Source organism: Tursiops truncatus, chromosome 19, assembly GCF_011762595.2.
Source record: "Tursiops truncatus isolate mTurTru1 chromosome 19, mTurTru1.mat.Y, whole genome shotgun sequence".
Classification (NCBI taxonomy): Eukaryota; Metazoa; Chordata; class Mammalia; order Artiodactyla; family Delphinidae; genus Tursiops; species Tursiops truncatus.
In genome coordinates, this window is record NC_047052.1 from 4,251,585 (window position 1) to 4,268,907 (window position 17,323).

Below are 17,323 nucleotides of genomic sequence, written 5' to 3' on the forward strand. Positions count from 1 at the left end.
GGCTCACGGGTCCAGCCGCTCCGCGGCATGTGGGATCTTCCCGGACCGGGGCACGAACCCGCGTCCCCTGCATCGGCAGGCAGACTCTCAACCACTGCGCCACCAGGGAAGCCCTAAGAGACTTTTTATTGTATCCCAGGGAGGCTGTAAGTTTTCTCCAAGGAGGTAACATTTGAGCTAAGCCTTGATAGCTATATCTTGAGGGGGCACCCATATTTCCCCATCTGAACCAATGGATACATGTTCTGACAAGCAGGAGTTAACTCTTGGGCCCAAGGGGTCAGAGTATTTCAGTTAGACCTGTCCTACCTGGAAAATTCTTTTCTGAAACTCTGAGAGTATAGAAGAGTACCACTAGCTGTGTGACCTTGGGCAAGTACCTACCTCTCTGGACCTCAGTTTCCTCATCTGTAAAATAGGAGGAATAATACCTTTCAGGAATGTAGTAGAAATGAATATAATGACAAGAACAGGTACGTAAATTGCTTAATAAGACGTTCAGCATAGAACAAGGGCTCGATAAATGATGGAAATTATCATTAGGATTCCCAGACTTTTTGGAAAGGAAGGTGATGTTTGCACAGGCTCAGTGCATTTGACACGATTTATCGCCAATGATAAAATTCAAGCTTTCAAACAAAAATTAGAATTTGAGGAAATGTATCCACCATTGTGAGCTGGGCAGCTTCCCAACACTGAAGGACTTTTCTGATGAGATTGGCGATGATAGTAACAAATGAGATTTTTTTTTTAAAATATTGACTAATGGAACATTTCAACATCTGGAAGATGTGTATAACTCACTGAATCAATATTTTCCAAATGACCCATGTAGGATGTTATAAAATCATGCATGAATAAAAGATCCATTCAAAGTACAAGATAGACCAATGGACTTTAATCTAACAGTGTACGAAAAATTCAGAGATGATTTCACATTCCACTTTCCAATTTTCCTTTAAAAAATTTGTCTGCTTTTCACAGAGCAACAGAGAAAAATGTCCATAATTACCAAAAAAGGTCATTCCCTTTTTTTTCTTTTTTTCTTAAAAAAGGCCATTCCTTATGAGGACTATACTTTTCAGGAAAATACGCCTCTCTCCCTTTCCCAACTGCATGCCCTGTGTGAGGCTGGATTTTCTTCACACTTCAATCAAAGCAATATATCACAACCAACTGAAGTCACAAGCAGGTATGAGAATGCAGCTGACATGAAAAAGCTTTAAAAAAATACAAAATAGGGCTTCCCTGGTGGCGCAGTGGTTGAGAGTCCCCCTGCCGATGCACGGGACACGGGTTCAAGCCCTGGTCTGGGAAGATCCCACATGCCGCAGAGCAACGAAGCCTGTGCGCCACGACGACTGAGCTTGCGAGCCACAACTACTGAAGACCGCACTCCGCAACAAGAGAAACTACCGCAATGAGAAGCCCGCGCACCGCAATGAATAGTAGCCCCTGCTTGCTGCAACTAGAGAAAGCCCATGAGCAGCAACAAAGACCCAAGGCAGCCACACACACACACAAAAAGATTATTTTACTGAAGTATAGTTGATTTTAAAAGTTGTGTTAATTTCTGCTGTACAGCAAAGTGATCACTTATACATATATATACATTGTTTGTTACATTTCTTTCCTTTATGGTTTGTCACAGGATATTGAATATATTGATATTCCCTATGCTATACAGTAGGATGTTGTTTATCCATCCCATATATAATATAATAGTTTGCATCTGCTAACCCCAAATCCCAACCCATCCTTCCCCTAGCCCCCTCCCTCTTGGCAACCACAGTCTGTTCTCTATGTCTGTGGGTTTGTTTCTATTCTGTAGATAAGCTCATTTGTGTCATATTTCAGATTCCACATATCAGCGATATAATATGATATTTGTTTCTCTTTCTAACTTACTTCACTCAGTATGAGAACCTCTAGGTCCATCCATGTTGCTGCAAATGGCATTATTTCATTCAAAAAGACATTTCTGAGACAACCTAGTAGTGTACATAAGGCCTAGAGGAGACTAGAGAATTATTCACCAACAAACGTGTTGGGTGTGCTAGTGGCTTTGAGATTACGCTAGAAAACACTACTTCCTGTTTTAAGGGATATATGCTGAAATACATACAGGTGAAATGACAGGATGGATGGGATTTGCTTCAAAAGACGTGAGAAAAGAACGGAAAGGAAAAAGGAATAGATGAAGCCAAAAAGGTGAAAGATTGAGAACCACTGAGATATGAGGGTGTCCGGTCAGGTGCTCTGAGAAGCAAGAGGGGAAAATGGGAGCGAGCTGGGGGCGGCGGGGAGAGACCTGCACTGGTGCCTGGCTGTCCCCTGGGCAGGAGTGGGGGTGGGGAAGGGCTGGGTAAAAGTCCTTGAGCCAAATTTGCCCATCAGAGCAATCCCATTCCCTCGGGAAAGGACCTGCCTAGTAGGTCATACTGCTCATGCTGCCTGTATGAGTTTCCTAGGGCTGCTGTAACAAATAGATGCTCTGAGGAAGCATCTATTTCAGGCCTCTCTCCACCTTCTGGTGCTGCTGGGGATCCTCAGCTTAGAGCGTCAGCACTCCAATCTCTGCTTCCATTGTCACACGGTCTTCTTCCCTCTGTGTCACTTAATAAAACCAGCTCTGGGGCTTCCCTGGTGGCGCGGTTGAGAGTCCGCCTGCCGTTGCAGGCAACGCGGGTTCGTGCCCCGGTCCGGGAAGATCCCACGTGCCGCGGCGCGGCTGGGCCCGTGAGCCATGGCCGCTGAGCCTGCGCGTCCGGAGCCCGTGCTCCCCAACGGGAGAGGCCGCAACAGTGAGAACCCCGCGTACTGCAAAAACAAAAACAAACAAACAAAAAAAAAACCAACTCTGAGGGTTTTTCATCCAGAGTAGAAAGGAAAGGATCCTCAGGTTGTCCCCCTGAGCCCCTAATCACGGCTTGTTCTTCAGGGCATGTTATCTCAAATATGTTAAATCTTTAAACATCAACATCAAATTCAGCCCAGCAACCTGCCCGAGGAGGGAAGGAAGCAGATGGAGGAGGGAACACAGGTTGCTGCCTCTCCTCTCAGCTCCCTGACTGGTGTGTTCACCCATTTATTTCTTCACCTTCCTTTGCTCTTTTATTCTTGGTGGCAGAACTCGTATAGTTGATGCCTCTTCTTGAGTAAAATACCTACACACTGCCAGTGCAGTTCCTCCTTTCTCTGCTGTACTTATGTCCTTGTCTCTGCCCTCCCCAGGGTGGGGCACTGTCCCCAGATAACAGAACAGGTGCCACTATCACAAAGGACCTTGGCCAGGGGGAAAAGTGCTCAAGAAAAGGAATAAGACAAGGTAAGATGCACCATTGATCTGGGTTGCATTAATTCCGGCCTCAAGTCACTTTGAGCACTCAAAGGAATCATTGATTTTCTGTAATTTAGTTCCTACGTAAGCAGGAAAGGCCAGTGTGTCCTGCCTGCCTCTTGGGTTAGATACTGAGATCAACTGGGACGACGGAAGGCAGCTTGTACCATGTAGATTAATCCATTAACTGCAACACATTCATATTACTAATTAGTTAAAGTGGCGACGTCACTATTTAATACCCTTTCATCTTTCTTGATTCAGTCACCCCTACAAACCCTTCCCTTTCCCATTCATCAAAGAATTCCTTATTTTTCATTGATTTTCACCTAACATTTTTTATTTTCTTGCCAGACAGTCAGCTGGGGGTGGGAAGAAATAGTGTAGCATTCTTTCAAGCTCCTTTAGCCTATGAAAATAAGTATCTTTTCTACTCTCAAGTGAAGATTGATTACTGTAACAAAATCAAGAGATATGAAAGAAAAAAAAATAATCCATGACTCCAGCACTCTGGCACAAGCCCTATGATTGCTTGATTTTTTTTTCCCCCATGAGCTTGTTATTAGCATGGATGTGATTGGAATCTACAACACGGGCTTTGGTGTCCCAGAGGTCCAAGTTCAGTTTCCAGCTCTTGCCAGTCAGCAGGGGGTGAGCTGTGGGCACGTCCACTGCAGGAAGCCTCGGTTTCCTCCTTTGATGCCTTTTTTGAAGTGTGGTCGTCAGGATTAAATGAGATCGTATAGGGCTTCCCTGGTGGCGCAGTGGTTGGGAGTCCGCCTGCTCGATGCAGGGGACGCGGGTTCGTGCCCCGGTCCGGGAAGATCCCACATGCCGCGGAGCGGCTGGGCCCGTGAGCCGTGGCCGCTGAGCCTGCGCATCCGGAGCCTGTGCTCCGCAACGGGAGAGGCCACAACAGTGAGAGGCCCGCCTACCGAAAAAAAAAAAAAAAAAAAAAGAGTCATCTGTCTCCAAAATCTGGACTTTGCTACCATGTTTGTGCTGTTATGTTAGAACTTCTTGAGGAATTTTTGCTTTTGCTTCTATTTATAGTTTTAAACTACTGACACTGGGACCCAATCCTAGACCAATTCAATCAAAATCTCTGGGTGTGTTTAATGAACACCCCATCCCCCCAGGTGTTTTTTTTTTTTTTTTTGGCCTTATCGTGTCGTCGTTGCTGCGCGTGGGCTTTCTCTAGTTGCGGCGAGCAGGGGCTACTCTTCATTGCAGTGCACGGGCGTCTCATGCGGTGGCTTCTCTTGTTGCGGAGCACGGGCTCTAGGTGCCTGGGCTTCAGTGGTTGTGGCGCACAGGCTCCGTAGTTGTGGCTCACGGGCTATAGAGCACAGGCTCAGTAGTTGTGGCGCACGGGCTTAGTTGCTCCATGGCATGTGGGATCTTCCCGGACCAGGGCTCAAACCTGTGTCCCCTGCACTGGCAAGCGGATTCTTAACCACTGGGCCACCAGGGAAGTCCCCCTCCCCCCAGGTGTTTTAACACGCAGCCTGGACAGAGAACTACCGTGAGGCTCTCTGGCCTGGCTATGGCCTTACTGGGTTGCCTTCCCAGTCGCAACGTGGTCTCCCACTGCTCCATAGCTTAGCAGTGCCCTTCCCTCTGTCTAAAACACCCTTCCCTAATCCCTCCAGGCTAACCTGGCAGACTCCTAGTTTATTCATCTTGCAAGCCCCAGCACAAGCGCGATTGGAAACCACACAAGCTTCGGATTTGGATGGACTTGGGTCACCATCTCCGTCACTTATTAGCTGTGTAAACTTGGGTGACGTACTCAGCTTTTCCAAGCCTCAGCGTCTTCTTCTGGGAAATGGAGCTAATGCCGGTAGGAAGAATGTGGAGCTGCTTGTGATGGGGAGCAGATTAGGAAGGTCAAGCATTGGGCACAGTGCTGGCTCCTTAGCATGGACTCAATAATAAATAAAAGGTATTATTATTATTATTTGTTGTTGTCATTGTTGTTGTAGGCACAGTAGAAAAAGCAGTAGTAGTAGCAGACTACAGTAGTCGTCTGTGGTAACAGAAGAATTATGCTGGTCTTCCCAGCACCCCACTCCTACTCCAGAATCATCTTGTTCCTTCTGGGGGGCGGGTGGCTCCCACGCTCCCCTACCCCAGGGTCAGGCCCTGATCTGGACCCAGCTAATCAGAGGATGATTCTCATCAACTGAGCTCAGTGTTTGGCTCCTAGAGGGCACCTGACCCAAGCTGGGTCCATCGAACTGCTCCCAGGATATATCAGAGCCCATGAGACAAAGACAAGCACTGTAATGGGGCCACACGCTGAATGCCAGGCTTCTAGTGGGTGGGCAACTTGTGGTCACGTGAGAATCCTCTCTTTAGAAGCGAAGCAGGACTTGTATGCAATAAACCTGTAATAAACCATAATGGAAAAGAATATGTATATATGTATAACTGAATCACTTTGCTGTACACCTGAAACGAACACAATATTGTAAACCAACTATACTTCAATTAAAAAAAAGAAAAAAGAAGCCAAGCAGATTTCAGCAGAGACAAGATGGAGAGAGGGAGAGAAAGACAGAGACAGAGACACAGGTGAGAGAGAGCTGACACTATTTCTTGAGCCCTTGGGTACAGCAGCTGGAAAGTGGAGACAACTCAGATTTCCACATGAACTGAGACCCCCACCCCCCTCAAACTTTTGCTACTTTGGACTGGAACTTAGTCACGTACCACCAAATGAATGCCATAAATACATTATTGTTGTCGGTGTGCAAGTGTCATTTTCCAAAAGTTAAAACATGACATGCAAATATAATAGTGAGCCCACGTCAGAGGTTCGCTTAGCTCAGGAAAAGCAGCAGGGTCGGGGGTGGGTTCAAGGGAGAACACAAGACACTGAGTCTGTATAGTTAATGAGAGAAAGAATGCTGGAATGAAATGATAAAGTCCAACGCAGAAAGGTTAATGCCCTGCAAGGCGATAAAATGGTAGCATTTGGGGCTATCTTTTCTTGCAGAAGTAAATCAGTTTCATGTCTGTGGGACAAAAGTCATTTGTAACTTACTAATACTCCTACAAGTTAACATCTAAATTGACAGAGTGTAGGTCCTAATGATAAATAATAAGTCAAACAAAATGACCATTCCTTGGAGAGGCAAACACCGGGTCAGATAAGGCCCACTGCTTGTTTATGTAAATAAAGTTTTATCAGAACACGTCCAAGCCCATGCATTTACATATCCCCTCTGGCTGCTTTCCTGCCGCAAGAGCAGAGTTGAATAGTTGCAACACAGATCATCTGGCCCAGAAAATCTTTACTTACCTGGCTCTTTCCAGGAAAAATTTGCCCTAGAGCTGAGGTTCTTAAAGTGTGGTCCCTGGACCAGTTGCATCAGTCCCAGGGAATTGTTAGAAATGTAATGCTCGGGTTCCACCCAAATTCAGGCCCACCAAATCAGAAATTCCAGGAGCGGGCAGGCCAGCAAACTGGGTTGTGACTCCCTCAGGGGGCTCCTGGTGCCTTGAGAGTCAGACGACCCTTGGGCAGACTTGAGAACAAAGCTGTGGTAGTCCGCTATAACATCCTGAGGGCGTCCAGGGTTCCAAACTGGGGATAATTTTTCTTTATATGGCACGTGGGGAAAAAGAGTGGGAGGTGAGATTGGGGAGCTCGACATATGACAGGTCGTGCCAAGGGAGGAGTTAAGATATCCTGCCAGTGAAAGCTTCTGGTGATCACGTTTTCATTTTAGAAAGACATCTCAGGGATTGGCAGATAAACGGATGGGGTTGGGCTGGGAAGGTGGTGAAGTTGGAGGAGCACAAATAGATAGGAGGACTCGGTGCTAGTTAGGAGTCTGCAGCTGAATCCCAGGCTGGAGACACTTTGTGAACTCCTGGATACAGCCATACCTGAAGCTACAGAAAATGCATAGACTTCCCAATTAAGCCATCCTGAACAGAATGCTGCAGAGGAGCTGGTTCACGGGAAAAGAATTGAAAGATATTGATGTAATGGAACTCACCAACTGTTGTGGAAGGTGAGAGAGAGGCAATGTTATCCGAACGGCATACGGATTTCTGTTTTGCTGGGCTGGGTAGATGGGACAGTCTAGGAAATGGAGCAGGATCCTGTGGGGCCGTCCCAGGTATAAGTCCTTTCTGTGTCCTTGTTTCTTGTTTGTAGGAAATAGGCTTCATTCAGCCTCCTTGACCTTCCCTGAGTTCCAGAGGGCAAATCCAAATGGTTGCTAATCAGGGAAGGGAGGGGATGCAGAAACAAAGGAGGAGCGTTCAAGAAACAACAGTGCAGCCATGGGGCAGGGTCCTGGTTCCTCCTCAAGGGATATACATAAACAATTTCTTTTTTTTTTTTTTTTTTTTTTTTGGCCTTGCCATGACAGTGAAAGTGCCAAGACCTAACCACTGGATCGCCAGGGAATTCCCCATAACGACGTCTTTGAGTTCTTCTGCGGAACTAAGGCCCTCACCCAGGTGAAGGATGGTAACTTCAGGCCGAGCACAGGATTCCTGAAGCACCGCCCTGTTACCTCACCGCCAACCAATCAGATGAAAGTCACAAGCCCTGCAGCCCTTCCCCCAAAATTTGCCTATGTGAACATCTCCCCGAAAACCATTGGTGAGTTTGGGTTTTTCTGAGCACGAGCTAGCCATTCTCCTTGCTTAGCCCTGCAATAAACCTTTCTCTGTTCCAAGCTCGGGCATTTCAGTTTGTTTGGCGTCACTGGGTGTCGGGCACACAAACTTGCATTCGGTAACAGAACCTCTCTGGTTGCTCTCAGTCTGATGGGAGACAGAAACACAAGCCAGGGGAACGACAGTTCTCCTCTAGAGGCATAGTGCCTTATTTTTTTCTTCGTTTGCATCAACACACCTTTGTGAACAGAGGTTAAGAGCACACCTGTACTGACGATGCAGCATGCTGGCTAACTTTGCCCCACTTCTGAGTTATGCGCTCCAAGGCTTAAATTCCAGCTCTGCCCCCTCAACAAGAGATTTAATTTTTCTGTCTCTGCTTCTTCATCTTTAATCTCGTGATTTACAAGATGCATCTGCATCATGGAAGTGAAGAGACATCAAATCCCAAGGGTTCTGCATGATGCCTGGTCCATGATAAGCGTTTCATAAAGGGTAGATGTTACCATGATCATTCTGGGCCCTCCAAACAGACAAACATTTTTTGACTAACTGGCTTGTGACATGGATTGTTTCTTGCCAATTTAAGATGCTTTCTTTTCATGGAAGTTAAAAAAATAATAAAACCATAATTACCATTTGATAGGTAATTACTATGCTGCGCTTGCTCTATGATTAAATAAAAGTGTTTTGCATATAAGATAGTGTTGCTGTTGTTAGCAGTATGGATACATGAGTTATACAATGATTTTGAATTGAACTTCATTAGCAGATTCTGGGGAGGGTAGCCTCCCGGGAGAGGGGGAGGGGCACCCAGGCACCTGTCATCATTACCCCCACTAGGACCATGACCTCAAACAAATGGGATGAAGGGTCAGAGGCAGGAGATTGAGGCTCCATCCGACTTGTGAGATGCCAGTTTGTTTTAATTCTTTCCAATTATGAAGGCAATACAAGCTCAAAGTGTTAAAGAGGGTAAAGCAAAGTAGAAAGAAGAAAAACTCATTTCTCTTCAAAGACAAACACTGTTGGCTTCTTGAGGTATCACTTTCTTTTTTTTTTAATAAATTTATTTATTTATTTATTTTTGGCTGTGTTGGGTCTTCCTTGCTGTGCACGGGCTTTCTCTAGTTGCGGCGAGTGGGGGCTACTCTTCATTGCGGTGCGCGGGCTTCTCGTTGCGGTGGCTTCTCTTGTGGGGGAGCATGGGCTCTAGAGCGCAGGCTCAGTAGTTGCAGCACACAGGCTTAGTTGCTCCGCGGCATGTGGGATCTTCCTGGACCAAGGCTCGAACCCGTGTCCCCTGCATTGGCAGGAGGATTCTTAATCTCTGCGCCACAAGGGAAGCCCTACTCATTTATTTTATAACAGCTTTATTGAGATATACTTGACATACCATAAAATCCACACATTTAAAGTTTTCCACCAGGTAGAAGTTAGAGCTTAAAGTCTAATGGGGACCGTTCCGTGTCCCTAGGTGGAAACATTAACTCCTCTGAGAACTTGGACCTCTAGACCCACAGAGCCGAAAGTTGGAGGGATGAGAAGCACACCTCTTACAGGGTCGCTGGGAGTGGTACTGACCAGGACCAAATCTGCTTCTCTGTCCCTTGCTTCCAGGACCAATGTATTCTCCCTTTTGGGGACACATCATACTCTATTGGTAGTTAAGTTGGGGAGTACATTGCATTTGGGGAGGTAGTATGCCAAACTCTCAGGGAATCATCTCTAAGCTGGCGCCTTGACTGTGCTTTCAAAAGATCTTTCTGTCGTGTTATCATGCTGGAAGCTTCTGGTATAGGTGATAGAACGAGGAATCCCATGGCTCTGTGCTCACCTCCTTACCTCCTTTCCTGTAAAATGCGTCTTCTGGTTCAGGGGGATGTTATGTTGGATTCCATGTCAGCAGATCAAGCATTCTGTATGCCATCAGATGGTGATGCTAGCAGAGATCCTTTGGACAGAAAAAAATACCTGGATTATCATTAATTCCGGTCTAGATGAATTGCTGAGCCTTCCAGGGTAGAAGGGGTCCGATGTAACCAACTGGTCGCCAAGCGGTAGGTGGGTCTCCTTGAGGGATGGTACCATATGTGGGGCTTGACACTGGTCTACGTTAGTGGCAGTGGTAACAGCTAGATGAGCCTTGGTAAATGGAGCCCATGCACAGCCTTCAACCCTGTTGCCATGGCTACTCTGGTCATATGCCTGTTGTGTCAGCACCGGGGTGGCCTCTTCCATGGTGAATGTTCTCTAGTGAACATTGCATGTGATACAAAAACCTACACGCTTGGTTTTAGTCCTCTTTTTCTTCCAGGTCTCTGACCAACCAGTGAAGCTATTTATCACTGGCCGTGAGTCTATATACATTCTTATCTCAGGTTACTTCTCTTTCCCCGTAAAGTGGGTGACCAGCTGCGTGGGCAAAAGTCTGCTCTTGGAAGGAGTTCCCCTTGCTGAATTCTTTCAGAGTCTGGCTCATGTAGTGAGTTCCTTGAGTCTGTTCTTTCACGGGTGCCGTGTTAGTCAGGGTTCTCCAGAGAAACAGAAAGAATGGGATGTGTATGTATATATAGAGAGAGACATTTATTTTAAGGAGTTGGCTCACACAATTACGGAGGCTGGCAAGTCCAAAATCTGCAGGGTTAGCCAGCAGGCTGGAGACCCTGGGAAGAGCCAGGGCTGTAGTTCAAGTCTGAAGGTCGTCTGCTGGCAGAATTCCTGCTTTTGCTCTGGGGAGGTTGGTCTCTGTGCCATTAAGGCCTTCACCTGGTTGGATGAGGCCCACCCACGTAATGGAGGGCATTCTGCTCTACTCAAAGTCCACTGATTTAAATGTTAATCTCACCCAAAAAACACCTTCACGGGAACACTGAGAGTCATGTTTGACTAAGTATCTGGGCACTGGGGCCCAGCCAAGTTGACACATACTATTAACCATCACAGATGCATTAACCAGATCAAGATTCTAGATACGCAAAATTAGAAGCCAGACCTTAAAACACAGTAACAGCATCAAGCCAATGTCCTCCATGGGGAATCTTGAAAAATCAGCTGACCATCTTCTCTGACATCTTTGTGGTATCTTTCCAAGCAGGTGATGGGACAATCGCTGAATCTTTGACTGTCACAATTGATGGGACACAGAAATCTTTTAGCTTCCCACTCCCCAAGAGGTGTCGTGATGACATAAAGTCTCTAAAGTTACTAACAGAGGAAAAAGCAGGGAAGGGGCCGGGGGCAAACAAGCTCGGGAAATCCTGGGTTAACTATAGTCAGGTAAGTACCTTTTTTTTTTTTTCCGGCTGCGCGGCTTGTGGGATCTTAGTACCCCAACCATGGATCTAACCCACGCCCTCAGCAGTGAAAGTGTGGAGTCCAAACCACTGGATCGCCAGGGAATTCCCAAGGTAGATGTCTTTAATGGGATTGTCACAGGCTGTAATATACAAATGTGCAGCCTGATGTGAACCTCCAAGAGCGGGACGTTACCTCCACAGTCCCCCACGTACTTCCTGACCAGAGCTCCTTCAGGCAGCTGTTTAGGGGACAAGGGTGATGCAGGTCACACCCTGAGGGACATCTCATCCCACAGTGTAAGGAGCTGAGATTTAAGAGATAAAACGTCTTGTCCAGGTGGCACGTGACAGAGTCAGAGCTAAAACCCACATTCCTGGCACTTCCCCGCTGGTCCAGTGGTTAAGGCTCTGCCTTCCAATGCAGGCGGCATGGGTTCGATCCCTGGTCAGGGAACTAAGATCCCACATGCTGTGGGTGTGGCCAAAATCTTTTAAAAAAAAAACAACCCACAAAATACCCCACCTTCGTGATGCACAGCCCCGTGCTCCATCCATGTCACAGAGGTGGGATCTAGTCCGCATTCTGAAAGGAGGAGACACCAAGCACAGCCTTCTTCGAGGCTAATTAGTTACAAAGATCAGACTGGAATCCTGGTCTCTTGAATTTCAGCCTGGAACAAAAAAAGAAAGCCCACAGCATTGGGGCACTTAGAAGTTCAGAACTGCGTACAGGAGTGATATATTTTTAGCGCCTTTAGGTGACCCCTGAGAAGATGAATCATCACTGCTGTGGCATGCCCGGTGAAATGATTCCATTGGGCCAAGCATGAAGTCCCAGAGCCAGCGGATGCTGGAGACCATTCAAAGGGTTGGGCCACACCCCAGGGCTTCCTGCCTCCTCCCCTCCCCCCCATCAACAGGAAGTCCATAGATGAGGTTCACTTTCCCTGGGATGCAGCAGGTGTGTGGCCCCTGCAGAGGTTTGCTCCAAGACCGAGCCGGCCTTCTCAAGCTCAAGGCTTCAGCTACCCCTGGGCTGGGTTGGATTTAACCAGAGGGAAGCCCCATGGTTCAGGTTTGGCCAGTGCAAACCGGGCACAGCTGTCGGAGATCCGTCCGACTCACCGCTCGGGAAAGCCTTTGGGTGCAGAAAGGACACAACCCTCTAGAGAGCAGCGATTCTCAACCGAGCATGCGTGAGACTCTCCAGGCGGGCTTGTGAAAAACACACGTCGCTGGGGCCCCCCTGGAGTGGCTGAGTCAGCTGATCTGGGGCAGGGCCTGAGAATATGCATTCCCAAACTCCCTGGGATGCAGGTGCTGCTGTTCCAGGGACCGCTGTTGGAGGACCCCTGCTCTAGGGCGCCTTCTGAAGGATGCCACGAGGTCTGCACATGCAGAATTGCTCCCTGGTGGGCCTGAAATCAACACTACCTCTATGCTTACCATTTTATCCCCAATTTTAGAACCCAATTAGGGAGGTTTCTATCCAGGCGCTCAACCTGTAGCTATCTGGGAGACTAACACAGGAAACTCAGAGAACGGGGTGAATTACCGCTCTTGTATTTTAAACACATTTAATAAGATGTAATTCACATATCATACAATGCAAAGACTTTTCATATAGTCACAGATGTGTGCAGCTACAACCACTGTCAATCTTAGGGCATTTTCATCACCACCGAAAGAAACCCATACCCTTTAGCTCCTGCACCCCTATCCTGTCTCATCCCCGCCCCAGCCCTAAGCAAATACTAATCTACTTTCTGTTTCTAAATTTGCCTGTCTGGCCACTGCATATGAACAGAATTCTACAATACGCTGTCCTTTGTGCCTGGCTTCTTCAGCTTAACATAATGTTTTCAAGGTTCATCCACATCATCACGTCAGCGCTTCGTTCCTATTCAGGGCCAAGTAATATTCCATCATCTTGCTAGACCACATTTTGTTTATCCATTCACCCATTGTCAGGCTTTAATTTTTGCAGTGAATAGTTGATTGGTTATTTGTTTAAATTCATAGAACTCTACACACACACAGAGTACATTTCACTGCAGGTTATTTTTAGAAAAGGACATAGGCGGCTTCTACCTCTTATCTCTTAGAACAGGGCTGCCTTGAGCCAGCAGGCGGGAACTCCTCAGCCTTCTCTGAGACCACTCTGTGGGAAAGGCCAGGGGTGCAGTTATAGGTCCCAGGTGAAGCCAGCCTTCCCCTCCAAAGCAACCACACGAGTGAGGTTGTAATACCAAGGGACCCCGGCTGGAGCCACGTGGAACAGTAGTATCTCCTAGTTGAGCCCCACACCAATTCCCGGCCGACAATATTGTAAAATATAATTAAGTTGTTTTGAGCACCAGCAATAGGGAGCTGGGACAGCTGGGGTGTGTTCCCACGGGGGTTTATCGGGGAGTCTCTGCTCTCGGTCCCCATCACTGGAGCGGATGGCGGTGATGGCAGAGGCCTCCTGATGGGTTTCCGTTGCTCAGATGCTCTGCGATTTGCCCCCAGCTCTCTCTCGTTCAGCGCCTTTTTTTTTTTTTTGCCGTACGCGGGCCTCTCACTGCTGTGGCCTCTCCCGTTGCAGAGCACAGGCTCCAGATGCGCAGGCTCAGCGGCCATGGCTCACAGGCCCAGCTGCTCCGCGGCATGTGGTATCTTCCCGGACTGGGGCACGAACCCGCGTCCCCTGCATCGGCAGGCGGACTCTCAACCACTGCGCCACCAGGGAAGCCCTTGTTCAGCGCCTTTTGTTCCCCTGACCTGCCATGTGGACTCCCCGTGCAGAGTTTGAAAAAAAAAAAGCTTTGCTGAGATATAACTCACACACGTAACATCTGCCCATCTAAGGGTACGGTTCGATGGGTTTCAGTGCGTTCTGCCGCTATCCCTACCTGACCTGGCTTTGTTGGTCTGTCTCTCCCACTGGGATGTAAGTCCTTGGGGAGGACGTCTTGCTGTCTGTTCACCACCGTATCGCCCCCTCACCCCCCTCGGTGCCTGCCTGGCACAAGGCGGACACCTAGTGGCCATGTGGCAGCTTTGTGAGAACACTCGGCTGTCGAGCTCCACGGAGGACGTAGGGGGGTCCTTGGGACAATGGCCTTGGCCTCAGCCGACCTGTGGTGTGGACCTCTTCTGTAGGTAGATCTGAAGAGATGGGCTTGGGTCCTCAGTCTCCCCTCCCCCAGCCCGCTGCAGACTTGCCTGTCCTGCACCCACTGCCTCTCTGCTAATTCTGCGTTAGGGACAGCATCTGTGCCCGTGGTTGAGTGAAAGCTAACGGCTTCCCTCGTTAGCCCCTCAGCTCACATATTTGCATCCCAGCACGGCCTTCCGGGGACCTAATATCCCACGCAGGGAACTTACATGGTGATCATTTTCAGGTAGTTGAAAGAGCTGGGTCTGAGCTGGCAGACTCGGGTTAAAATCCAGCTCCAGACGTAGCAGGCGCCTCTGGGATCCGACACAGACCCTCTGCCGTCCTCTGATTCCACTACAGGGTGGGCCCCGCTGGCCTCAAGCTGACAGCATCCCCCTCCGTCACACACGGTGCTTCTTTCTGCCCCAAGTCCTCCCAGACACTGAAGAGCGAGCTCGGTGAGCAGAGCAGCCCCAGAGTGGAGGTGGTTAGGGCCTCTGGGAGCTTCCGCCCCCCTTCCTTGGGCAGAGGATGTGTGGGAACACACGGGCTCCTGTGGGATTTTCCAATTCATTGATACCCACCCGCCCCCCCCTCCCGCCGAGAGATGCCATCTCTGTCGCCCCCGCCACCTCCAACCTGTGGGGCCTTTGTGATGCCCTCAGGCAGCAGGATGGCAGCCACTTGGCCGCTGCCAGTCGCACTTGGCACACGCTTTCTGGGAGACTCTGGCTGCCAGGTAAGAAATGTGGTAGGGCCAGCACCTGGAGGGACCAGAGAGAGAGAGACCCGTGGGATGGGGCAGGGGCAGGGGGAGCAGAGCAGAGGGAAAGGAAGGAGGGGGAGGGGCAGTGAGCCTCCAGGAGCCGCCACCTGGCCGGGACTGTGTGAGACCCAGGTGAGCGCTGCTTACCTGAGCCCAGGCAGCCCTCAGATTTGTCAGCAAAAATAACTGATGCTATGGCTTTAAGCCACGGCGTGGCGGCGGGGTTGGGGGCGGGGGGGGGGGGGGGGCTCCTACTCAGCCGTAGGTAAAGCACCTGATGAGCAGCCTTTCCTCCTTCCTGGTCTCGCTGGGCTTCCTGGGAACATGAGGACCAAGCCCTCACCTAAGGCTCTCTGTCCAAGAAGACCCAAACCAAGACGAGTGCGGACCTGCTGGGGAGGTGAGGTAATTGCACTTGGGTAAGATAATTAGCTCGAGCTCTGGGTGCTTCATCCGGAAAAGGGGAGGAGCATCGTTTCTAACCTAAGATTCTTCTGGAAATGAAAGAATCCAGGCGAATTTAGCATCTGGTAGCCGGTGTCCCATTTGGGGCAGCTCACAGGCGAATTCGAATCCAGTTTCCAGGTGCGATATGCATGGCAGGTACTTCCCACCATCCTCCCAAAGCTGAATTGCCAAACGCTGCGGGAAGAAACGCCCGAGGCCGTGACTGGGCTCGTCTGCTTGCCGGTGGCCGTGCAGGGGAGCCGTCTTCCCCTTCCTGGGCCCCAAGGGCAGTCAAGGGACTCTGTTCTTCTAGAAATGTTATTGTATCTTTCTGATAAACATAACCCATTCCTTGTCTGTTTTTCTTTTCCTATCAAATTACCCCAACGGACACAAATTGGAGCAAATAGTTTCAGTTCCGGTCACAGGACTTGGGGCTGCAGTCAAGGATCTGAATGAAATTCCTGGTAAAATACAGTCATTAGAAGCACAGTGAGAGCAGAATGGAAACGTCCCAGCCTGCCGCGACACTGAAAGGCAGTCTGGTTAATTTCCAAATTATATTTGGGCTCAACATGCAAGGGGTTCTTTTTCATGTAGGCGGAGAAAATTGGACTGAAGATTATTACAATAACCACACAAGACCAAGGGATATAATTATAAAATAAGCCAGACCCTAGCAGGCAAATCATGTTTAATGTGTTCTGAGAATCGAATATTCTTTATGGAATTAAAAACAGGAGGGGGGGAAATCAACGTGCAGAAAATTAATTAAAGAAGAGGTAAGACACAGAAAAGCTTTGGGTGTCATACAGCTACAAATACAAAAGCAACAAATTTAAAAAAAGGGCACACACGTAATTACAGATTTCGGTAACTTGAGTAGCCAGAACATACCCAGTGAATTATCAATACTTAATCATCAAAGATCTTACTCATTTTGCAAGGGGGCTGGTAGTGATGATGGATTTCAGTTGGTCCAAAGGACTTTTCCTTCCGTCGCAAGCAAACCTGTAAGGACGGCTCAAGTAACTCTGAAAAGTGGAGTTCCTTTTCTCAAAGAAAACTGACACGGGAGGGTTCTTCTCCTCTGCTCCCCTCTACCACCAAAATTTGTACATTCATTCAACTCTTTTAACTAAGGCAACCAAAAGACAATTTCTTGAGACCCCCAAACACCCTGCGAAGCCACAAATTCTACCCATGTAAAAAGGGAAAAAAAAAAAAGAAATGAACGACCTCCAAAACTAAGGGCAGTCACTCTGCAAAGTGCAGGATGGTTCACTGTTAACAGCTTGTGTGGATTTCATGTTAAAATGTCTCTTTAAAAGGAGGCGTGGACGGGAGTGAATCAAGACCCAGCCATGCCCTGGGTTGAGGAACGACCTGTACTGGACAGGTGATACATGGATCAGCCCTCAGGTATCTTTTCAGCTCTGCGCACTGCTGAGGTAGGACCTTTGGAAGAAATGCACAACATCTCAGGGCGTGAAGAGTGTCCTCATCATAGAGCACTGCCCTTTTGCTCAGTTGGGGGGCCCAAGACAGTCACACTCCCGGGCCACGTGTGCCCTTACACAATTCAAGAGTTTGTACCAGATCGCAGCCACGGAGGAGAGTCACAGCCACAGGAGGTGGGCGAGACCCTGGCGCTGACCTGGGGACGCCTGCTGTCTAGCGCAAGCTCG

At 48.5% G+C, this 17,323-nt stretch overlaps 1 long non-coding RNA gene across 2 annotated transcripts; it reads right to left on the reverse strand.

Annotated features, from left to right (window-relative positions):
- Positions 1 to 8,869: 8,869 nt before the first annotated feature.
- LOC109550709 (uncharacterized) lies at positions 8,870 to 15,452 on the reverse strand. 2 transcript variants are annotated; one of them, XR_012328136.1, is made up of 6 exons: positions 15,336 to 15,452; positions 13,372 to 15,186; positions 11,804 to 11,951; positions 10,977 to 11,420; positions 9,827 to 9,935; positions 8,870 to 9,284 (listed from the first exon to the last, which is right to left on the reverse strand). It is a non-coding gene; the product is annotated as an uncharacterized lncRNA (long non-coding RNA). The 2 variants fall into 2 exon arrangements; XR_012328135.1 differs by lacking the exon at positions 15,336 to 15,452 and having other exon boundaries at positions 13,372 to 15,327.
- Positions 15,453 to 17,323: the final 1,871 nt, after the last annotated feature.